Source organism: Excalfactoria chinensis, chromosome 8 (assembly GCF_039878825.1).
Source record: "Excalfactoria chinensis isolate bCotChi1 chromosome 8, bCotChi1.hap2, whole genome shotgun sequence".
Classification (NCBI taxonomy): domain Eukaryota; kingdom Metazoa; phylum Chordata; class Aves; order Galliformes; family Phasianidae; genus Excalfactoria; species Excalfactoria chinensis.
The window spans coordinates 9,219,194-9,243,963 of NC_092832.1; the positions used below are offsets into that span (position 1 = coordinate 9,219,194).

The following is a 24,770-nucleotide window of genomic DNA, read 5'->3' on the forward strand; positions in this document are numbered from 1 at the left end:
TTTTTGTCTTTCCCAAACGAAAAGAGCATTCCCAGTCCTGCAGGAATCAGCCTTTGTGGGGCCAAGCAAGCAAAGCTGGTGGGACAGGACCGGCTTCATTGGGAAAACAAGGAGAAAAAAATCCTCCTCAGACTCAGTGAGCAAGTATTTTAAGGCTTTCTGCCCACCACATTTTAAACAACGTACTGTTATGATCTGTCGATCCTATTGATGTTATACTCCTATTTTAAAGGCATATTTTCTTTTTGACACGTTATCCATTTACTTTTGTCTTTAACTAGGGTCACTCACCTCACACATCAAGCTTTTCAGTGTACAATGCCACGTATGACACGCAAATACCTGTTGAATAAAAAAGATAGGCTGTGAGTGGAAGACAGATCTGTGCAAACCAGTTCAGAATTGCACTACGCTAGTCTTTATCTTTGTTTTTTATTTTATTGCTACAATCTTAATGTCGCATAAACACACACTTTTAATGGATTAATTGATAAGAACTCCAAAGATACGATGAGCAAATCATTAGTGAGTATGCTCTGGCACATATCTGCAGCTGCACTGTGCAGCAACTGTTCTTAGTGTGGAAAAAAAACATCAGCATGTCTTAAAAAATCACTTTGCATTTCAAGCTCGGGAATCTCAGCTACGTTTGATCTGACTTATGGATTGTGAAAAGCTACTGTAGTGAAAAACAAATTGTTGGATACATATCGCATCGAAGGTTTATATGATATATCACTCAGCATGGAGCCTGGTTTGATTTACTTTGCACCCAAGCAAAAGAAACTGAAAAACAAAAATTATGTTTTTTCCATTCCTTGTATTCCCTGTGATATTCCGCCATCCTTCTGAAGGCAAAGCCCATCATGAAGTCACTGTAGTTTTGCATTCAATAACTGATGGAAGGATAAAACCTTTCTGTCTAGGCGGATAGTTCATAGCTGCACAGGTGGAACTAAATTGTCTCATTTCCCAACTCATACCTGATTTGGAGAGGATTTTGGCTCTTCCGTCTTGCAGAGGAGACCAAAGAGCTGCACGGGACAGTGGGCTCTCCCTGTGCACTGACCCCTGCTCTGGTTTAGACACCAGGGACCTTCTGTGATTCATTGCAGAGTGTAACGAGGAACTGTGGCACTAGGCAAATTACCCACTGTCTGGCATTTGGAAGTTTGCAAAATGTTAGGGAATATTTAAAATGATGCAAATGAATATTTTCATACAGCATATTTGGCTGTATTCCTGGCCTGTATTATTTTTCTGGGTTGGATACCTCCATCTCCAGCAGACATTCAGTCCTTGAAATGGGTTGGCTTTTATTTTATTCTATTTATTTTTCTGCCATCTATTATTCTAAAGAGATGTAATGGATCAGCCCAGATATATTTCATGTTGTGAGGAGAGGGAATGAAATAGCATGAAAATCATCTACAGTTCAACACTGAGCTGATATCTGTGGAGATAAAAACTTAGTCTGCGACATTTTTACCTTGTGTTTTGGATTCCACGGGGTAACAATCAGCTCCAAAAATCTCATTGCGACAATGCTTTCAAAGTCAAATAAGGAGCAACAATGAGAACACGCCCTCCCTCCCCCTGCCCCAGTGGCTCCCCTCCAGCCTCATAACCCCAATTTATTTTTGACATTGCACCATAAGACTGAAAAGATTAATCCATAATAGATTATCTCACAAATCTGCAACAGAAGAACAGAGGATATGATTTGCTCAGGATTTGGCACACTAGCAATGGCACATCATGGCAAAGCGCTTAACAAATACCATGCCACAGAAAATTAAAATGGGAGAAAGCTCAGGCTATTGGAGAGAGACTTCCCTGCAGTGAGGGAACCCCCTCCAACAGTTGCACTGCCTACTGCCCACTGACTGACCACCAGTAGTTGAGCAAATCTTTTCCATCAGCTTTCCAGAAAGGTTTCTCCATGCTTAGGATGTTCAACACACCCTGCTCTGAGCTTGCATTTCAGAACTGCTAAGCACCTATAACATAGAAATAGAGGCATTTACTCCATCTTTTGGTGCCCTGTGGGGTCTCAGGATGTATGTTATAGAAGTGCAAAGTGTAGTTATTTGTGGGAAGTATTGAATGCCTGGGGGAAACACAAACAGCTGGATGGCTACAACGCGTATTTGTGCTACCGAGTGTTCACCTTCATTTCAGAGAGTAGAGGATGTTTGTGTGGAACTCACTGCATAATTTATGGCGCTGTGAAACATTTACTGGGGGCAAACCTGAGCCTAAGGAATCTGGTTGAAAAGGGCAAGCATATTTTTCTGGGACATGGCTACCTCTTGTGCCAAGCTTAGAAGCCAAAAGCCATCAAAACAAAACTAGAGCAATGTCTAAGTAAGCAGCAATTTCTGGTGGTACTGACAACTTATTTGCCAGTTAACAAAGTAACTGCCATTTTGTCTCATCTTGGAAATTGCTTAAAAACACTAAAAACTTGAGAAAAATTCTCTCTCACCTGTCTGACCTGGGCAAGATGCTGAAGAACAGTCTTCCACCTAAGAGCAGGTTGCTGCCAACAGAGGCAGAGCAAAGCATGGCTGTGTCACTGTTACCATTCAGTGGCACCTTCCTTCTGCTGAAACTCCAGTTCTGTTTTGCAGTATCTCACTATTTGCTAGCTGGAGATAAATATGGTACTCTAACCTCTATTTCTTCTATCTTCAGGGAGATTTACCTTCCAGTCTGGGCTGTCCTTTCTGGCATAAGAAGTTGAACAAAGTTCTCCTTGTGGTAATGGAGATCATTAGTCTGCCATGCCCCTTCCCTTGACCCAGTGGGACTTTTCCTTTGCCTCTGCTTCTGCTAGCCCTTGGCCTTCTGAGTGGGGCCAGCGAAGGTCTCACTCTCCAGACTCATAGGCCATAACTGAGGACAGTAATTCATTTAGCGTGTGCCATCAAACAGCAGCTGTCTTTAAACAACTGACCCGAGGTGCAGGTGTGAGACAGTGGTATTGCTCATGGAAATGCAGGAGAATGGCAAAACCCCACAGATGAGCGGCATGCTGAAGTGTCTGACACAGATCTGGGAGTGGGGAACTGCTTCATGAGCCAGTGCTGCCAATGGACAGACAACACCAAGATGCCTGTGTGCTGTTGTCTCCACAGTACATCAAAAGGAGAGGCGTATGCCTTCATTTTAGCTGGCTTTTTAGCTCAAAGACACAGGCTTTCTTTGGTTTTCTGTCTGTGTGGTGACGACAACTCTCCCCTTTATCCAGCAGCCAAACTGAAGCTTGCTTGGGCTGCACTGACATCATCCAGCCTGTGTAGTGATGCACAGCTCAGCAGGGGAAACCAGCCCAGGGAAATAGCGATGATGCTGTCGCAGACCCCAGGTTGCTTGAACTCAGATCTCTCCTCTCTCTGCTCAGTCCCTGCTTCTTCTAGGAGAAATTAGAACTTGGGTTTTCCTCTCACAGATATCTGAGGGTCAGGTCTGGGCTCCACTTCTGTGCTCTTTTGGCAGGGAAGTGAGTTGCACTTCAGCAGTTCGGAGGGATTTTTGAGCTGGGAGACAGCAAAGGCAGCAGCAACAGCTGCAATTCAGAGGGTAAAAACAGTGCTTGGAGTTTCTCTGAGGACTGACGCAAGTGGTTTGGATTGATGAGCACTGCCACATCATTCTGAACTAGATAATCTTTAAAGGACCCTTTCAACCTTCGGGCTCAGGAACTGCGGGGCAGCAGGACTTTGCTCCTGGCTGAGCATGCCTAAGAAACCTGCCTCTTCCAGCCACTGTACCATAGAAGATCCTTTGTGCTTACCAGGTGCTTAACTTCTCTCATGTCGTGTGGAGTCATGTAAACACCAGAAAGATCCAAAGCCACAGAAGCAGCCATGAAATGCTGGCACGCAGCCTCTGCTCTCAGGTGGCATCAGCACTCGTGCCCTGCTCCAAGGCCACTGCTGCACTCAGAGGCGGGCTGGTGTGGCCAACTGCCCTAAATTCCAGACTTTTTCTTTTTTTTTTCTGGAGAAAGCAAGCAATCACTGGAATTAAGTGGTTGGATGAACCATAATTTATACTGTGAGCTCTCCTTGCCCGTGTATTGCTAACAGATACAACGACAGATGCTGAGATGGCTGCACTTTGGACAAAATAAATATAGTAACAGTAATAACAGTATATAACTGTAGAGGGAAAAAAAAGCCAAAGTTCATAAACAAATCCTCACTCATTTCATCACTAATTATTATTCCAATTCTGATCTTTGGTTACTGCAAATGAAATGTTTGGGGAAAAAAAAAAAAGAAAAAAAGAAAAAAAAAAAAAAGAAAAAAAGAAAAAAAAAAAAAAAGAAAAAAAAAAAAAAAAAAAAAGAGATTTGTTAGTCCAAAGCAATGTTAAAACATGTGTCCAGAAGTAACGCATTTGTTTGCTCAGGAACAATCCATCTGTTAGTACAAGAAAATCGAGACAGGAAAAATAAACGTTATCCCGTGATATCAGCCATATGAGAGAAGAATCCTTTTGAAACTCCCCCCAAGAAATCCCAACCGGAGTGCTGGAGGAGGCAGACAAGCATTAATGAGCAGGAGTGCAGCCTCCGCTGGATCCCTGCTCCTGTAAAGCAGCAGAATTACAAAATGGAAGGGCATGAAAGAAATTGCAGATTTGCTGGAGATATCTACTGCTTAGTGCCTACACATTTAGTTTAAGGGGCCTCTTGATGCACGTATGGAAATGAGTCAAAAGCAGAAGAACTTCTGACTTGCTTGAAGATTTTTAACACCACCTCAACTTTTCTAGAAATTACCATCTTTCCAAGCTAACAATTCTGTACTCTTGGATTTGAGCTTTATTATTATTATTATTATTATTACATAAAAGATGTATATATTTCAAATTTGTCAAATGTCTGGACAAAGCAGTGTTAAAAATTCAACTGCACTAATTACTAGCTGAGCAGCATAAAAACCTCTGAATAAATGTCAGTCTAGGAGATAAGCTCTTATCTTAATCTAATGACTCCACAGACTTAATTTGTCAGGCCAGCCTAGTTGATGAAAAACAGGTTTCTATTCTCCAGTGTTAGCAGCCACATCTTTCCAAATCTTTGAAGTTGGATAGTAATACCATCAGTGTCATCCTGCAAAAATCTTGTGGCCAAGCCAATTTCATTCCTATTGTCCTGCTGCACTAATTAAAAGTTGTTTTACCTCCATTGGTCTGCGATAGGTGAAAATGAAGCCAATTTCTTTTTAGATCTGTTATATTATGGGATAATCATTCTTTCTTTCTTCCTTTCTTTTCCTTTTTCTTTTTTTAAATTCCCTCACACTCAACAACACATTAATATTTGCAGTGCTCTTTTTGGTATCAGAAAGCCAGGCTTTGCAGCAGGGCTCCACAGACAGCACTGTGCTACCCCAGGACAATTCCTACAGCGCAGATGAAGTCTGCAAGTGCGTGTGAGTCTATTTGTGTCACAAAGAACAATTTTGAACTCAGGCAATGAATTTGATCTTAAAAGATGATTTTAGGTCTTGAAAGTTCTCTCCTAAAGGAGCATTTGACATATTTACAGGTAAATGCACCAAGTGTTCTTATTGTTTGGACAAAGTGGATTAACGAATAGAAAAAAAGAAATTGGCTGAAGTCAGTGTTTCCAGCCCTCCTGTCTCAGCTCACCCTTCTGTTGGGAATCTGTCTCTTTATGCACCGTGCTCCATTCCAAAGGGCACTGTTTAGCATGGTATTTTTCATCCCAATTGCAGTGTTTAAAGGATATGCTTGGGTTGAGGAGTTAACCTGGCAGGTGAGGTTTATGTTGATACCCAGGAAGGCTACGGTTAGGAAAATTTGAGGAAAATGACAGGGTTAAGGTGCGACCTACTGAAGCAAATCACTGAGGCTATGGGTCAGCCCTGCCTGTTTGAAACATTCAGAGGTTTGTGTGTGAGTATGGACACTCAGTTCAGCATCCCAGTGCTCCTGGGTATAGAAGGAGCCGGGCACCAGCGCTGAAGCAGCCAAATCCTGTAAGGCCAGGCAGGCTGTACTGCCACTGCCTGGCAGGGTTTCTCCTACAGTGGCACAGACCCTCTGGCAGGACACACAGAGAGGCTGGGAGGAACAGTGGGGAGCTTTGCATCTGCAACAACTTCAAAGTGGACGTTACTTCCCCATCTTAGTAGGGTTCTGCACCTGAAGCATACAAATGGCAACCTTACACATCCTGGCTAGCACATAACTTCTTATGGGATATTTCTGTCAGCTGGAGTCCATAACATATTTCTTTTACTTTTTTGTCCTCTATCTATGCAGAGGAGCAGAGTTTACATAGTAAGCCCACATGAAATGCTCATGGTTCTAAACACAGCTCAGAAAGATAGGACTGTCAGATAAACTGGAGGCAACTTTCCATAGATACCAGAGCATTTCTGAGTGCAGATCAGTTCCTGAAATATGTTTAAGAACTGTGGCCTGTTGCTTCCTGGGAGACAACAAAACTTCACGCAAGCTCTATGCTGCAGCCATTATCTGACCCTCTAAACATTAATAAACATTTGGTGTGTGCTCTTCAAGTTTGAGTCCTCGTCAGACCAAAGTTTAAATTATATCCACTGATTTCATAATGGTAGTGATGGTCTACTCTGGAACATGCCAAATTCATTTACATTAGGGCTATGGCCTGGAATGGCACTTTTTTTTCATAAGAATTAATGGACCCTCATTCTCCTACTGTGAGTCAGACTTTAAATCTGCAGGCATTCCCAACACAGCTGAAACAGAAAATGAAAACACTGAAGTGAAATTTCCAAAGTGACATTTGAATCCCCTTTCTCTGAGGAAATCCCACCTATTGATCCAGTCAAATGGCTGCAGTCTCCATGGGTCCATCCTGCAAAGCCTCCTCAGCTGGTTTATTACTGTAATTCTTCAGGTGCATGCTACCCTTTTTCAATGGAGGACAAGTGCCAGCTAATCAACTGGAAAAATGAAAACTCCTAGAGACGAAATCCTCATTCAAGTGAAAGTTACGGCAATACTCCCACAGACATAAGTGACTACATGTATCTTAGGACATTATCTCAAGTCTGAATTGCCATTTGAATACTGACTTCCTTATTTAGACCGTGGGTTTGACTTGGAATAAACTAAATTACTGCCCTTTCTTCAGCATCTTGAGTGTTGAGGGGCTGACTCACATGGGAGCCATGGTGCTAGGGGCAGTGTATTAGGAACTAGTTGACTTGAGTCAAACTGCCCCTGCTCCAGGAAGCTTTGTAATCTCATGGGTCCCACTGCTCCTTCCATGCCCTCCAACAATTGTTCCTATCACCTCACTATGAGAAAATCTACCTGCTTGAGTCTGTAAAGGAGCCCTACCATTTCTGGACCACTGCCTACAAGGAAAGCAAGTTGAGGTCCTGAAGAGAACTGAATAAGAACTAAGTTGAGTTCTTTGTGGAAAAAACATGACTTTCAATCAGAGAGCTACAGATCAATGTTTCTAGCAACGGGGAATAACTCAAGTCTAAATGCAAAAAGGAGCCTGCCATTCAGAGATACAAAAGTATGGGGTTAGCTGTCAGACTTGATGAAGTATATAGTGCTGACAAGCCAATAATGAGCTAAGGTGAGGCTACAACTAGCTGGAGCCACCTTGGCTTGGCAAAATGAAGTCCAAATGCTGGTACCACCACTGGAGGCAAGACAAGCATAGTCAATAGAAACTTCTTTCTTGATTTGCAATTAGAATATCAGAGTTCACTTGCCTTCTGTGTGAGTGAGTGGCAGTGTGCTAATGCACACGCCTTGCCATGGCTCTAAAATGGTTTCTTGCTATTAAAGTTAGTAGTTTTGATGCAGCATTTCTAAAAGGAAATGTTTGTCAATTCTGCTTTACGTGTGTCTTAATTCTGTGTGTCAGATAAGAGAAAATCACGCTGACTTATATTTATGATTTATCACTTCTATTTTAGCACTAGAGATGTTCAGACTGCAAACAAACTCTTCTATTTGCTTCGCTTTTTTTTTTTTTTCGTTGGTCTATCTAAACTTTTTCAGGCAAACCCATAGCATTTCTATACCATTCAAATACAGGAGAAACATACCTGGAATGCACTGAGGTAGTATTTTTTGATAAATCATAGCTTGTAGCTGGGCAGGACAGAGATTTGAAGATAGGCAAGAAACAAGGACAAGTTCATGACCAACCGCTGAGGCTCATGCTACTGCACAGGTCAAGGTGAGCCATGCTGCCAGTTTCCCCTGGGGTGAACTGATGCCTGCTACTTCATGTTCCCTTTGGGCATACTTCAGATTCTTGAGTTGAGATTGGAAAAGAGAAGGATCTGGTGATCTGGATGAGAGAACCACAAAAAAGCAAAGAAATTAGTAGTGAATTAAAACAAAAAAAAAATAAGGGTTGGGGGGGGATGGACGACGACAAAAAGTAAGCCATTTTTTACAGGGGAAAAGGACCAGATCATCCCAGGAACTTGAATGCTTAAGTGCCTTTGTTTAGGATCCACCTCAATCCATCGCTGATCTAGGCCAATATGGGCAGAGAGGTGTTTCCTGTACCTACAGGCTGGTTACTAGAAGTGCAGTAGCATCAAAGCAAACAGAACAACTATAGGTACGTTCTTGGTTACTGACCATCTGGTTATAGCTTCATCCTGAGATTGCTACATGAAGGGGACAAAAATGTGTAGAAAATTGTTCAGAGTAATCTCAGTTTTTTCCAAAACATGCTACCTGGCACGTGAGGATGGCTGCTGAAAAAACAGAGTCTGTGTTAGGCTCTCGCTTTTATAGCAGTGCTGTGTAACGCAGAGAACAAACAGCTTAGTGGAGATAACGGTGGCTTCCCCCACATGGGATGCTCTTTCCCCTTTCATTTCAGCCTTCCTAAGTGCACACCAAAGATTTTCCACTTCTCCAGTTTCAAAGGGAACCTCCACCCACCCACAAGTATTTCCTCTGGTCTTCACAAGCTGTTATTGGCTCACACACCTTCCCTGCACTCTTTGGGAAAAGAGGCAGATAATACAGGGAGAGATGATTCTTGGGACTAATAGTAAAGGTACCAGTTAAAGGACTTAGCAGGGGGCCTCAGATTTGCTTGCAGAGTCCTGTGTGTCTTTTCTCGCGATCAAAGTGACTGCGAGAGATTGTGGTTTTCAATTCATTTTTTGCATATGGGAAAGAGGGTGGCTTTGTGCAATGGCTGTTTAAAAATACTTCAAAAGAACTTGAATCAGTCCATTGCTGTGCCATATACAAATTAAAATAATTGATTTTTGGCAGCCTTTTAGGAGATCTATAAATTAAAGGGATCACGTTTCTGATACATTCTGGGGGACTTTATTTTATGCTGACTTACAGAGTGCCCTCCATGCCAGAGCTGGAAGTCAGCCACCAAAGCAGAGAGAGCTTCTTGCTTTCATTTGCTCTGCTCTCCTGTCACTGGGTTTCTTCCTGGAGCACCCATGGTTATAGCAGGTCCTGGACCCAGGCTGGCTCCACACCCTTTCTTTTCATTTTGTGCTTTGAGAACTTTATGTTGAGAAATAGAAGCTGCCCCAAACCCAGTAAGACCCATCCCTTTGGGGTGATAGTTTCTCTCCCTTCTTCTCCATCGGTAGAAACTGATACTCTCACCCAGTCTGTGTTGCACCTGGGCAATTCCCTTTGTGTGCACTGATGGCGATGGGTTCAGCTCTATCTGTGATGACCTAAAAATAGCTCTCAATTAACGTTGCATTTCAAGAATTGGAAAATTTCCCAGAAGTCCATTCTTTTTTTCTTTTTCTGTTTCATTACATTTTACAGTAATAATACACAAGCCTGTAGAAAACATGACGGGTAATGAAAAAAAGTAATTAATATAAGCAGTGTAAAGCATTTTTTTTTTCCCTCTGTTGTCCTTGCAGAAAATTACTGCTTTAAACTGAGCAGGATGTGAAAATGCATAAAGCAAACAGTAATATGCTGTGGTTTGTAAATATCTTATGCAAAACAGTTAAGTCAACTGCTGTTTATTTTTCTTACTTTGTGTCACAAGCTCTTATTTTCTTTTGTTCATTATTTTTTCCATTTGTTCTTTCTTTGGGGCTTGTTCTCTTTCATCTTAAGGAAGTGACTGGGTTAACCATATATTTTTTTCCCGCTACAGTTAATTCAATCAAACATATAGGACAGCCTATTCTATCTCTTCTTACCGTCTCTGGTAAGTGCTGGCTCTGAAATGCAATGCACACCACAGAAGTGTAGCAGGCCAGGTCCTCACTGTACTGCAGATCTGCTCTCATTATTCTGGGGAAAAAAAAGAAAAGAAAGAAAAGAATGCATTCTTTTATCCTACAAACAAACAAGTAATTATCCCAAATCCTACAACAGTGTTATGATAAACAGTAGTCTTCCTAACTATTCCTGTAGGATTCTGCAGTGCTTCCATAGGGCTGGCCAGTCACAGTTCTGGAATGGGCTGTGAGCAATACGCAGTCAACATTAAGTGAGATGGCACAGTATATGCCAGCTCTCCTTGGGATATTTCTCTCTGGCTATCTGTAGAACTTGTAATACCCAGCGATAGCTGAAGGTCACAGCAGAGTTTCTGAGCTGAAATACAAAACAGCATTCCAAACACATCTTCTGTGGCCAGGCAAGAAACTGCTTATGGTTTATTTTCCCTCCCCCAACTCTGCAGCTGACATCCAGCATTAGTTATTGTTTATTTTTGTCTTGTTCCAGGTTCTAAAGGTTTCCCTTATGGCCCTGGTTTATGTGAACTTTCAGATATCACTCGGGGCTTCTCTGCCTCATCCCCTCTGATGTAGCCAGTTCCCTTGTGAAGGTAGGCTTCCCCAGCTGAAGATCTGTGCCTCTCTCCTGTGGCATTCTGTGCAGCCATTTGGAGTCCCAGATGTAGGAAATGAAATAATCCACGCTCATACAGTCATGAAAGTGCCCATCTGGCACACAGGAACATCACGCATTGGAAGCACACAAGCGTGAGCTCACTTTTGTTATGGCATTTCATAAACAGAGATGCAGCGAGCCAGCAAGTAAGGTCCTTTGGATAATAACAATCATTTCCACCACACATTGTGTTTAAAAAATAGGGGAAGAAAAATCAAGACAAACTGGAAAGATTTGCTCTGAGACTTCTGAGGAGAAATTTCTACTTATAAACGTTTTGTTGCTGTTTTTTTTTTCCCAGTGGCCTGCTGTACTTACATCTCCTTGGCTCTCCCCACTCTCTCTGTAGATGTAAGACAATGGTGACAGCTGAAATGTAGCCAGTTAACTCTTAGTTACCTCTGCAGGCTCTTCTTCCTCACTGTTCTGTTAAAGAAAGGAAATATTAGGTCATACTTACAGAAGTGAGTTCTATAAAAACAAATTGCATGTTACTGCTTTCTTATCGCTACATAAAACTCACAAAAACAGTCTAATAAATGACCTCACCACTCAATTTTGAAGTATACAAATTAAAGACAGCAACGGATAAGCCAAGAGAGATTAATGTACAGTGTGTGCCTGTGTGTGTGTGTTTGCATGCCTCTATGAGGATATACCCATATGCTGTTGACATTCAACCTCTGGAATTATAATTAGGGGAAAAGGCAGATGTGTAAATTCATCTTGCTGGGCAGTGAATATATGCTGCACCAGTCCCTGATTAATTCAGGACTTGAACACTATTTACTCCAAAACACAAGGTTTCTGCTGGGATATGTTGGCTAATAAAGGGGTGGAATATGAGGAAACAATGAACAGCCTGAAATGATGGACTAAGTTCAATACCAGTAAGGAAAAAGCAAGGTTATTTATATTATTCCAGCTTTGTAAAGTAATTGAAAAAAGACACCCTAGGCATTTTGTTGGATGTCATTGCATGCTGTAAAAAAAAAAAAAAAAAAAAGAAAGAAAAAAAAGCTCGGGATGCACTAAACCTCAAAATCCCCACGATTAACCCTTCTGACAGGGCTGAATCTTCGGAGGGCTCCTCAAAGGGGTGAGCTTTTTAAGGTCAAGGAAGAACAGAGAGGCTTCTCAGGTCTCCTGAACCATCGCAGAAAAATCATGCCTGGTCCAAAGTGGGGGCTCAGGCACACAACTCCATGGTTTGTGAATGTTATAAATTATGGATAATAGTAAGAGAAAATAGTCTCTGCATTTTACATGAGTCCTTTTTGTATTGTATTTGGCAAACAGTATCCAGTCCAGTATATGTTAAATACTAAGTGCTAAGTTGGGAAAACAATGAGATGTTTGTAAATACAATAGACCATTACAATATACTGCTTCTCATTTGAAAAGTCATTTGTGCAAGAAATGATTATTGACCCATAATATGTAAATGATTGAAATGCAGAAATTAATATTTGGGTCAACTCATGTATTTTTCAACCATGAAATGAAAATCTCAGTATTCACATTCCAATTCATACATGAAAGCATTACAGAGCTATTACTTGGCTATTGTATTAATTTATTATTGTCTTAGTTAATGACATTCAGAGTTATATCTCCACTTTCAAACCAAGGAAAGGCGTTGCTATGCCACAGTAATGTTTCAGCACAGGAATGTCCCTTTTTCTGGACTCTTCTTGCCCGGGTGACCATAAACCAAATTCACAGTTGGTGGAATCAAATAAGCAGCCCTGCTTGCTCCTAGGAGGGTTTGGTCCTTGCACACCTTAAATCTTGTACATGGAGGACTAGCTGCTACACTGCAGCTCCTCTGACTGTTCCCATGGGGCTTGATTCCCACCTCTTTCACGAATTTTATACCAGTGTTGTGTTGATTATTTACTGCAGTTATTCCAGGAGTAAAATCAGCACTGAACTGGTACGCTTAGCATGGTTGTCTTTTAGTTTCTTATGATAGAGACTCCTTTTCATCTGAACCACAGGGTTCAGTGGCAATAGCAGTGTGAGGCTTCCAAAGGCACTGATGGGGGCATGTTCCTCCTGACAAAGTCTCAACAGCCCTGGCCCTTCAGCCCAAGGTGACTTATATCACAGCAAATTTAGTGCTCAGGAGACATGCCCGGTTGTTAGTTCCAGAGGCTTGTATGCTCTCTTTTTCCCCAGAAGTGTCCGAAGACCTGCAGTGACAGGTCAGCTTCAGGCCTTGCTACATTGCCCTTGAGACAGCAGAAGGTGGCTCCATGGTGAGGTATTGCAAATGCCACAGTGCCAAGGTGCATGGCTGAGGTGGTCATTATGGGCCAAGTTGAAATCCATCATGTGGTTCTCTCCTGGGCTATTACCCACTACATTTAAATTCTACCAGTCACTGAACTTAGCTGGATTAACTCAGTTTTAAGGTCAAAAATAGCAATAATTCATTAGTATCGTATAAACAGTGCATTTCACATTCATGCCTTTTTATGTAAAAGTAAACAACGCCTCTCCGTGCCATGGAGTATTGCATTACTTGATGTGTCTATCTCCTTAAAGGGATGCATAATTTAATAACAAGTAAGCATATGAGTGAAATCTACGTAGCATGATATTTGTGATAGACAGAATGAATGGTGAAGAGATGGGCAGAAGAATTCAGATAATACCCAAAAGCAAAGCACCACGATTAATTCTGGATTAACCTAAGAATCATGAAATGACTGGTATATTCTAAAGACCACAATTACTTCAGTGAATTAAGCAGAGTTGTATTCTATCAAGGCTGCTCCAGTGTTCCTACCTGTTATGTGCATATTGGGTCATGCCTATAAGAATGGATCTGATTTATCTTAGCTAAAATTCTACACAACTATATTTGCGTATATCTTACAGATAAAACATTTTAAAGTATTTTGAGTAGAAAAAAAATTTTATATTTTACATACAAATTATTTTAAGCAGCTTTAACGGCTTATTTTGTGGGTGACAGAGCTTTACACAGCTTTTTAAATAAGGAAGTCCCAGTGTAAGAGCATGCTTGGGTGGTGAAGAACATGTGGCTACCACACGACTACCTAAAATTGCGATGGAGATGATGCAGAGGTGGTAGTGGTGATCAGTGACGTAGCCACTGCTCCCACGGTGTGAATAAGCAACTGCCCATGCTGGCTGGCTGTATGGGAGGGTCAACATCCTTTTGGTCCTGCCCAATTAATCATCCTCTGCTTTTCTCAGCTTCTGGTGCAGAAAGCAAACCAGGTGACTAATTCCAGCAATAGAGGCCCTGCTTCTCAGGAAGATTTCCCCTTGATAGAAGCATTATTTTGTTTGAATTTCCTTGTGACCTATTCATTTATTTGAAGCCAACAGTTAGCATGAATCACTGTATTAGGAGGTAAAAGCATGATTTGTACTAGTGATCTAAAGTAGATGGTGTGTCTGCCAGGGGTAAGAACAGGAGGTGCAGGTTCCTGATTTTCCAGGGGAAGAGCAGGAGAGGTAGAGCCTCTCCTCTAAATCCAGTGCCTCCCAGCTGATCTGGACAGCAGCATCAGCTAGGGCATGACCAAGGTGCAAGTAGAAGTACACACACTATTTTGCAATAAGTTCACATAAGTCTTTAACAGACAAGGTGACGACTACTGTGGCCCCAACCAAACACAGCCTTTGTTTAACTTTTCTAGTATGTGCAAGCTAATTGGCATCACTGGGCCCGTATATGCACTTAAAAACTATGTTCACCTTAAAGTGCACTGGTGGGTCAGGGAATAATGGGTGTTAGCACCTTGCAGGCCACAGCCCCAGATGTAGGCCTTGCCCTCACCTTCTACAAAGCTGGGGGGTTCTCTCAGGACCTGACTGCTCAGTTTGTGGCTGAACTGCCATACACATGCTGCTGCCACTGCTTAATGCTGGGAACTGTCTAAGTCATGAAGCAACACGTTCTACCAGGGCAGCCAAAAACAACAACAGAATTAGCAGGAGCCAGTCCAGCTGACTCCACGAGAAACTGCAGAGTTTCAAAATTAATCTTAAATTTACCTCTAACCCTGAAAGCAAAACTAATTGCAGAATGTAAGGCTCTCTGAACGTGTTTAGGAACTGGATTGGGTATACCTTGGAAAAAAACACAAACACTTCAGATAAAGCCTCCATTTTAATTGTATCAATTCTGCCAATTAATGATAATGGAAGAGCAGGCCAATTAGCTAAATAGCTAATAGTTTTATCAAGCAGAGGCTGGCAATTTAAAGCAAACAAATTCTTTCTAATTTTATCCCCTTGCACACCAAGATGTTTAAAGGATAATGGGGGATCCAATAAAGGATATTGTTCAAATAGAGCTACATTTAAATCGCCTAATGGCTCTAAGAGTTTTATCCCAATTAACAAAGAAGAAACATGAACATCCAGTGACTTGTAGCATATCTAAAACCTTCATTAATATATATGTGTGTGTGTGTGTGCATATGTCTATATATGCATATTTTCTCCAACTAAGGGCAGAATGGAAAATATCACTGACTTTCCCCTGAAAAACACTGATTCTCCCAAAACAAAGGCTCCTCTGTAACAGCAGAAGTATCAGAGAAAAAGGACTCTCCCGCCTAAGCCCCAGTACATAAATCATCTTCAAACTATGGTCATTAGTTTAACATAACTGTGGATTTGAATAAAGGAGATTGACCTATCTAACATATTTAAGACCAAATCCTACTGTTACCTAAATCTGAACTAAGTTAAAGCTATTGAAGAGAATCAAAAGCCTTTTCAAAATCAATAGCCAGAACAAATTCCTCATGATCATAATTTCGAGGATAAAAAATCCATTAAAGTGATGTCTTTGATTGCTATTAATGAAGCAATCTGGAATAAATCCAGATTGATCCATATGGATAATCGAATCTCTCATTTTCTCACATTTCAAAGGACTCAGATTTGGGCCTGATTTATATGACAGTGATGAGCAAAAGGCTGCTTTCCCTTGGACACTGGGCTGCTCAACCTGGGCAGGGGATGACATGATCTCTAAAGGGAGCTACAGGAGCAACGCTCTCAGTGCAAAGAGAAAGCAGATCTACCAGCCTCCCCCAAAAATCCCAAATACCTCTCCTTTTCCACAGGTCTTTTGGAGGCTACTGGAGGCTGTTGAGTGCTATGGAGGGGAGATCAGCAGAGTCAAGCCAACAGTCTGGTCCATACTGGGGAAACTGCTGTCTGTGGGAGCTTCTGCTGTGTGGTACATGCAGGTCCCTCCCCTGGAGTTTGCTTCTCTCCAGCAACCATTCCTCATACAGAGCTGCTCCAGAGCCTGCAAGGTAGAAGAGGCATTTACCTTGGAGGCTCACAGGGGCTTTTTTTTCCTGCAACAGTCTGTTAATTATCTGGCACGAATATGAATCCCCCACCCCTCCCTCTGAGATGCTCAGCACCCTTACTGCTGTGCCAGGTTCAAGCAGAGACTGGGATGTCACCCATGGGCAGAGGTAGTCTCCAGGAAAGCTCCAGGTAAAAACTTTGGCCAGAACATAGCCAATTCTTTTTGGGGAGGTGTAAGGACCTAGTTATTAAGTCACCAATTCCGCAGTTAAACAGAAAGAGAGTAGGCTTCTCTCCTGCTTTTTGGACATAATGCCAGAGTCCCAGAGGGAACAGCCCTGCTCACTCCTTGAGCAGTAGCCAGGTAACCATGGGATGGAGTGGCTGCAGAAAGGGCTCTGCTCCTCCCTGTGTCCTCCACCAATACCACTGACCTCATCCTCTGCTGTAGTCTTATCCAGCAAGAATCTCTTTCACCTCCCTCCTCAATACCAGTTTTATGGCCTCTGGCAGGCATGTCATGTCCGAACCACTCTTTCCACCTGCTAGCAGTGCCCCTCAATTGCACACTCTGCTGCCTGTCAGGCCACCACCATGAGCCTGCCTGTCTTCTTCCTGCATCTCACTTTTCCCACCTGTCTTCTCTTTTCCCTGGTGCCTCAGTTTCTCCTTGTATGAATTTGCAGAGCTGTGAAATGGCTGCAAAATTTGCTGATCATTCCAGAAACAGATTTTGAAAATTTTAGCAAAAAAAAAACCAAAACAAAACATTTGTGCTAGAGCAGAAGACAGCTTCCATTTATGATTTTGCTTTTCTGCACCTCCAACAGCTGAAATTATATGTAACATCTTTCACTCCAGCTTCACAACCTACTGATACTCTCATTTCTCTGTTCCCTTTTCTGCATTTAGACACCACTAAAGCCTATGCAACTCTGAGCTGGCATCTGCTATAGTGCTTCTTCTACTGTGCTGGCAAACTGAGTGAATCCATGCCTCAGAGGTGACTCTTAGTAAAAGTGTTCCCTTAAGTGACCAGAGTCAATGAAAACTGCTGATTCTCCATATGAATATCCATGCACAGGTATGATGGAAGCTGTCTCCTTTCTACCTTAACCAGAAATGATGTAAACATAAAAACAAGACCAAGCATACTAGCTTGAACAGAGATCCAATTAATACAATATTTTTTATTTGGCACTTACCAGTAGTGAATGCTCAGAAGTGGAAATACAAGAACAGGTCAAAGGCTGCTGTTTCACAGGTGGTGTGTAACCTCCTAGCAATTTGAGGCTTCGGCAAGCTCTAGTTTGAGTTTGTCTGGACCTTCTGGTAGCTGCTGGCATTACCAAAATCTTCATGCTAGACCGAAGGCCAACTGCTGACAATTCTTTAGAATGTATGAAGATTTCCCCCTTCCCACTCACTGCACCCCCCCCCCCCCCCCCCCACACACACACACACTTTGTAGAGGCCTGAAACCATACCTGCAACTCACTGAAATGGTTCACATCTGTTTTAATTGCAAAGTACTGAATGGATTTCCTCAAATCCTTTAATGGGCTTGAATCTGAGCAGTGAAAGCAGACACTTTACTGCAAACTTTCTGGAGCTTGTGCCACTCCAGTATCCCTGGAAATACCTGTGAAACGTTTAGAGGATTGTTAGGCAAAGCATTCAAGGAACCTGAACCAGCGCTGGCAACATCTACTGGTGATGAGAGAGATTAAGTATTTACTACCAACATTTGGCCTTGTGGACTGGTGTTTATATGAGTAAATATGCTAAGCTCTGGCATTTAAAGGCTGGCTAAGAAATTGTGAAGCAGGCTCCAGGATTTGGGGCCCAAAGCTTGCCAGTCCAAACCCAGCCCTGCCAGGTGACAGTCTACAATGACCAGTGAGCAGCTCCTGTACAAGCTTTCTCACCAAACTTAAAGAGAGATCCTTAAGATAAATATTTGTCAGATTCTGTAAGAGAATTTGACCTGGAAATTGAAGTGTCTAGTGTCTGTATAAAAGCAGTACATGAGGCGAAAGGAGCAGAGGAACAGGGAATGGAGCAGGGATCTGGGAGCACTTGGGATGGAGCAGTTCAGCTAGCTGAGCCTGCCTGTCATGGCCCTTACACAGAAGAACTCAATCCACTAATGCTATCAAAAGTAAGAGTTTTCTTTGCAGCCAGCTGGACTAAAAGAAGTGATAGGCAAAGTTTTCTGACTAACGTTATTTGAACTCTCTACCAGCACTAGAGGACAACATAACAAATCCTATTCACAGCATTTTATTTAAATACTTCTGTCACCAATAAGCTCAGGGACACAGACCAAAAATTATAAATCCAATTATGAATTCCATTAGCTTTTTTAAAACCAAAGGAAATTTACTACCGAAAGAGAACAAATCCTGCACCTAGTTACAGTGATGTAATGCCAGGAAAGCTGACAGAGTAGTACTAACTCATGTAAGGAAAGAATTTGCTCCAAGCTCCTGGAACGCATGCAAGGCTGTACTGAACAGATAGAGCTATCTCACTATATTGAGGAAGAGCAAGAGAAAGACTTTAATGATTAAAAAGAAGCCCAAACGCATACCTTATTTTTATAAGTAAATGCATTACCTGAAGAATAGTTGCAAACACACTCTCATTTGCATAGGATTGGGTATACATCTGTGCTCTTCAACAGATTATTCCAAACTCTGAGTATTTCTTATAATTAATGTCAATATGCTTGGCTTATTTGTCATAGAAGAAAAGCATTTCTAATTAGCTTTTTCTGATGTTCAAAACATCAGTATTTTTTCTTAGTGTTTTCCAAATCAGGTTCTTTTTAAATTCCTGCACAAAAAGACAGTGCGAGGTTTATGCACCACTTCAGTCTTATTCTGAAGACAGTTTAAATTGTATGTAAGTGATAACTAGGCCTTAGGCTGGCCCTCAACATGGGGTGAGGTTCACCTAGCAATGCCAGGAGTTCAAATAACATAAACTGGACTTGTGGAAAGTCAAATATTTCAATCTCCTGTTAAACTCAATTATTAGTCTGCATATTTCCATTCATTATAGTGGCACATACAACTTACTTTTAATCAGAAGCAACCCCACTTGCCTTCACAGAACCTCTGATGAGTTTTTGGGAAGAACAAAACCTTCACAACGATGACATTCAGAAGATTATCACAGCAGGCCAGGGACACAAGTCAATCTCCAGCAGTTAAAAAGAGTACAACTGTGGTGAGCTGCCCAGATGCAGCAATAAAGAGGGTCAAAGCATGCACTTTTTTTTTTTTTTAACCAGTTAATCCTGCAGAAAGGACAGATAAATTAAGAAGCCAAAGTACTGGTCCTATCAGCTGCAAGTAGGAGGGTAGAAAGTTGAGCATATACACTCCCATCTCTTATCATTTACATCTCTTATTTTTCCCAGGAGAAGCTCAGAGCTGTTTATGCATTTAAGTAAAACCACCATGCAAGACTGACCAGACACCAACTGGAAGCAATGAGAATGTTTTCCCTTTATTTTGGGTCTTGGATTAAGCTCTAAATGAGATAAGTGCTAGACCTGATCAGTGGAGGCATACAGGAAAGGAAATTTTGCTTCTCTATTAAATTGGACAAGCAAAGTGCTTTACTGAGTGAAATAAGATGTGAGGGTCCATGACATGTTCAGGTTGTTTTTCTTTCCCATAGTGCTCTCATTTAACACAAAGAAGCTCATTTCCCATATCATATGGCCTTTGATCCTGAGCAATAAATATAGTATCTTCTTTAGAGACATGAAGGCCCCCGGCTTTACAGCCTTGGCCTTGTTGGTTGATCCGTGAATGCAAACAAGAACAGCAGATTCCTAAAACTTTGGCCAAATTAACATCTTAAGCAATTTTTTGGCTTCTTCAATGAGCCAATACTGTTGTGGAAACCTGGAAGCAGCAGTCAGGTCTTTGATGATTTATTTAGTAGGAGTCATCTAGTAGCTAATTGTCTGCAATTTTTGACCTCATTCTTGTGTAGTGCTGACTCTTCTGTGTTTTCTTCTCAAGCTTTCTTACATCTCTGTATGTTACATTTCCAGACAGCAGTTCAACTTTATCACAAATATTTTTATGAACTTGCCAAACCACACTGAAGATCTTCAGACTCAAAAGTAAAAGATAAAATCATCCTCACAGGGCACCTCACCCTTTTCCACCCAGGCACATGGAAAAAACCCAGCTTTAGGCTCCAGTATTTTACATTTATAATGAGTAAGAGCCTAGTCATTTTAATTTGCTGTTAGAATTTTCACCTGTTTTTTTCTTGAATTTTTCACCATGAATCTATATCAAGAGAGAAGTGCTGACCCATGTCAAAGACCAATCCTCCTTGTCTTTCTATACTGTAGAACTCACCACTACTTAGTGTGGCCCCAGAGAAGTGCGTGCCCATCAATGACTGCAGGTGTACCATACGAAGGATGAGTGACAACTAGGTATGTGTTGGGGAGTACAGACCATGAGTACAGAAGGTTTTTGCACTATATTGGCAATAAATCTTAGCACAGGTCACAGGCAACTAAAACGCTCAGTACATTTTATGACTTTAACCTAGATCTTCATGGGTAAGTCCAAAGAAGAATCCAATTCATTCTATAGTTCTGTTTCCACCATGGTTTGAGGATGGCATTGATGCCTATTAGATCATAGAAATAATTTAATTTCTACTCAGATTTCTGCTAAATCTCACATGATTTTTCATGAGATAGAAAGTCCTTCCTGTACATTTTCTGCATTTGATTATTCCTGTGCATGAGTCAGCAATCGTAACATGTCCATTTTGGGATGGCTTCCTGCCACAAGAGGTTCCAATCTCCTATTTATATATTTATGAAGAAAGCTGGGTCCCCTGGGAGATGGAAGACACCCTATTTGGACATAATTATCATCACAATTTACTAAGACTCATGCCAGTGGGAAGATATTCTTTTTAAAAAAGATAAGTCCTATTTCCTTAACACAGCCATCACTTAAATGTAAAATACAATTACAGTACCCACCCAGGGTATAAGTTGTGTAATTTTACAATACTGTGTCTAGATGAGTGTTGGCATTCTACCTACGTTCTTGCCGCACCCAGGAATTCTGGTCTTACACAATTACACACATCCTGTTGACTAATTACATAATAATTAGTATTTTTAATATTCAATGATGCACTCAACTTGGTTATGCAAGATTTCGTGTCACTGCAAATTAAAACCAAAACATAACAAACGTGTAGTAAAAAACACTGTGTAGATAGCTTACTGAGCACGGACTTATCTTTCAGCAGACAACACAAAATAATTAATACTTCATACATTTTAAACATTTTCAGCAGGCCCTCCCTCCTGCACTCTTACTTTGGGTAATGCACCTGCTTTATAAATCTGTTAAAGATATTTTGCATTCAAAACAGAATTTCTGTTGTCTGCCTACTTCTGAGTTATGAACACCTATCAGGACCAGGAATTGTCCAATTTTTGGACAATTTTTGGCTGAAATAGTACTATGCTGTGCCTGGGAAAAGCAGACTGCTTTTTACAATGGCATTTCTAGAAGGAATCTGGAAAATTCAATTGAGGTCAGCAGTTACCTGAAAAGCATCCCAACTACTATTGTTTCAAGAAAGCACTCCTGATGAGCCCGAGCCATCTGGCTGTGGAACTAATGTTCAACAAGCCTGAGTGGAATGTCTTGATCTGGCTCATGGTTGCAAAGTCTGGATCACCATTTGGACTTCAGGACTTTAAGATCACAGACATATTTTTGCAATCATTTCTTAAAAGATGTATCCAAAACACTGTGCAATGCTAATGCTAAACCTGGTGTATCAAAATTCACTGAACAGGACACAGAGCAGAGGCCCAGCCTTGGACTTTGCCCAGGTGGATTGTACATGATGTTTCTATAGTACTTCTGGTCTGCACTTGCTAGTCTCTGTAGAGTCTCCAGTTCGCACACAAAACTTTACAGCAGAAAAAGTAGAAAACATTGATTGCTCCCCTCTCCAACTATATGTAGGTAAAACAGTAAGGAGCAACAAAAGACCTTGTGAAGAATTTTTTTTTTCCCTTTGTGAAATTTGAATTTTAGCTTTCCACTTACTGTGCCTGCAAGCAATATTTCAAGGCAGTTGGGGACAAATCAATACTCAGGGTCTCCTTTTTGGACTGTTCATCTTTTCATGGGGCAAGGGGTTACAGAGCAAGACCAGCTTCTTCACTGAAGAACAATTTCTTGCTGCCTTATAGGTAAAAAATTGGCACTTCAGTCTAAACTCTTAACAGGTAGTTACTTTTTAGCCAACCAGCAACTGTTGGAAAACAAAGAGGAGATGTTTGGAGGGGAGCAGGATGTGGGACTGCAGTGAGAAGCAATATGGCTCAGCTCAGAGGTGCACACAAAGCAGCTTCACAACTGCCTTTTCCTCAAAGTCTCAGCAGCCCCACTTCTCTACCCCAAACAACAGGAATAAGGCCACTGCACTTTTCTACATCTGGAGAACACTTAAAAAGAGGTCAGCTTTGAATGTACAACTGGGATTATTGTTACTTCTAGAGGCTCTTTTTTTTTTTTTTACATCCTCTGCTCTCTTACCTGGTGTTCTTCATCCACGACTCTGGCAGACAAGCTTTTGAGGGGCAAGGCATCTGTAGCCATCTCCAGGTATCTCCATCACCACCAATAAGCATGTGGCAACCTCATTTCACATTGAGAGCCTCTCCAGAGCAGCTGCTTCAGATGCTGTTCTTAAATCATGAAGTCTCAATTGCCATCATTTGTCAAATTCCTCTCTACTCTCCTTTCCTAAAAATAAACCCACAAAGCCACAATGAACTTCCATGCTTTGCTATTTTCCCCCACCAGAAATGTTGTGTCTCATTTGCATATATAATGAACAGTATTTAATTACTGATAATAATCCAGAACAAAAAATTGCACCTGGCCTGACAACACAAGGCCAACTTGCTTCCTGATGTGATTTTAAATGGCTGAGATATTAAAACACTGAAAAACGGGGTTTATAATGGAAATACTGACAGACAATTAACTATAGAGATGCTGCTCTAATAAATGGAATAGCCCATCGTAATCTCTAGTTCATAAATATGCAAATACAAGGCAGAGGATTTGCTCCAAAGGATGTCTCTATAATTTTAACTGACCTTTACTGATACTAAATGAGCCTGTTGCTTCTGTTTTTAAGCATTAAATAGAAAGCATAGGGAATCCAGTCTCTCTACATTCAGCACCATTCATCTCCCATCAGCACCAATAGCAAAATCCTTACTACCTTCAACAGTAAAAAAGTCTGGTCCCAGAACACACAGAAAGCAGGATGTCTGGCATTTAACTGAACTCTTGACTGTACTTGATTTTAATTCTGTTCTCATCTGTGTTAATTATTATTATATTAATTCTTCTGTTTGGGAAATTAAGCACACATTCGCCCCATGTGTCAAAGAGCTTGACCTGCCAAAATGCACTCACCCGCTCAGTGATAAACAGGCCATCAGCACAATGAAATAAATGTTGAATTTTATCCAGTTTCCTGTTCTGGACCAAATGGAGTCAAATCCACTGACTTAATATTTAATAACCTAAATGTAATTTCTTTTTTGTGCCTCACATTGCAGGCAGAGTAAAGAATTGGATGGCTAGCAGTTTTGCAGATTCCCAACCCCTAATTATTTTAAGCTATTCATCCTGGTATCTGTCCATTGATGCTCAGCCAAATTGCCAGCAGGGGAGAGATCTGTCCAATCCAGGAGCTAAATGAGTCACTGAGAGTCAATCTGTTTTTTTCCCTTGCTGCTGGGATTTCCTTGGGTCCTGGCCTCTCTCTGCTCCAATCACACACACACAGCTCCAGGCGTGGGTCCTCTTTGGCTTCAGTTGCCTCCTGTCTCTCCATGTCTGCTCTGCTCATCACAGCTGTTGATGGGTTCTCGCCGGCTGGCCACAGAAGACCAATACTTCCATCACACTGCTCTTACGGATCTTGCTCTGGAGGAAAATGAAGACATCTTGGCCTTGTTGAATTTGCTGCTGAAGTAATCTAGATGGAAATGCAATCTAGGTATCTAGATGGAAAGCAAACCACATGAATAAAATGTGTCATCTGGGTTAGATACTAATTTCTTTGCCTTAAGTTCTGGGAACAATATTTGCACTTTTCCAGAGAACTCAGTTAAGTTCCATAGACACTGAATACTAATATGATTTCTGCAGCATGGAAAACAAATATGAAGCAGAAAAAAAAAAATAAAATTGACTCATCAGAAATATTAGCTACTCAGTATTAAAATACCTGACAATGCTGCAAATACAATTTATAAACAGGAACATTTAGAGCCGAACTATTCATTCAAAAGCAAATTCCTTGCTTGCTCCCTTTTAGGGTCAGGATTCAATTACAAAAAAATATGCAGCAGACTTAAGGACCGCATGTAAGATTAAGATAACTGGTATTTCATGGTAAATGATTAAATTAGCTGACACAGTTTTATCCTGAACTTTGCCATTAAAACT

The 24,770-nt window shown here is 41.3% G+C and overlaps 1 long non-coding RNA gene across 1 annotated transcript; it reads right to left on the minus strand.

The window, feature by feature from the left end:
• Window positions 1-8,096: 8,096 nt before the first annotated feature.
• LOC140255280 (uncharacterized) lies at window positions 8,097-10,302 on the minus strand. Its single transcript, XR_011904446.1, has 2 exons — window positions 10,209-10,302; window positions 8,097-8,344 (listed from the first exon to the last, which is right to left on the minus strand). It is a non-coding gene; the product is annotated as an uncharacterized lncRNA (long non-coding RNA).
• Between the last annotated feature and the right edge of the window lie 14,468 nt (window positions 10,303-24,770).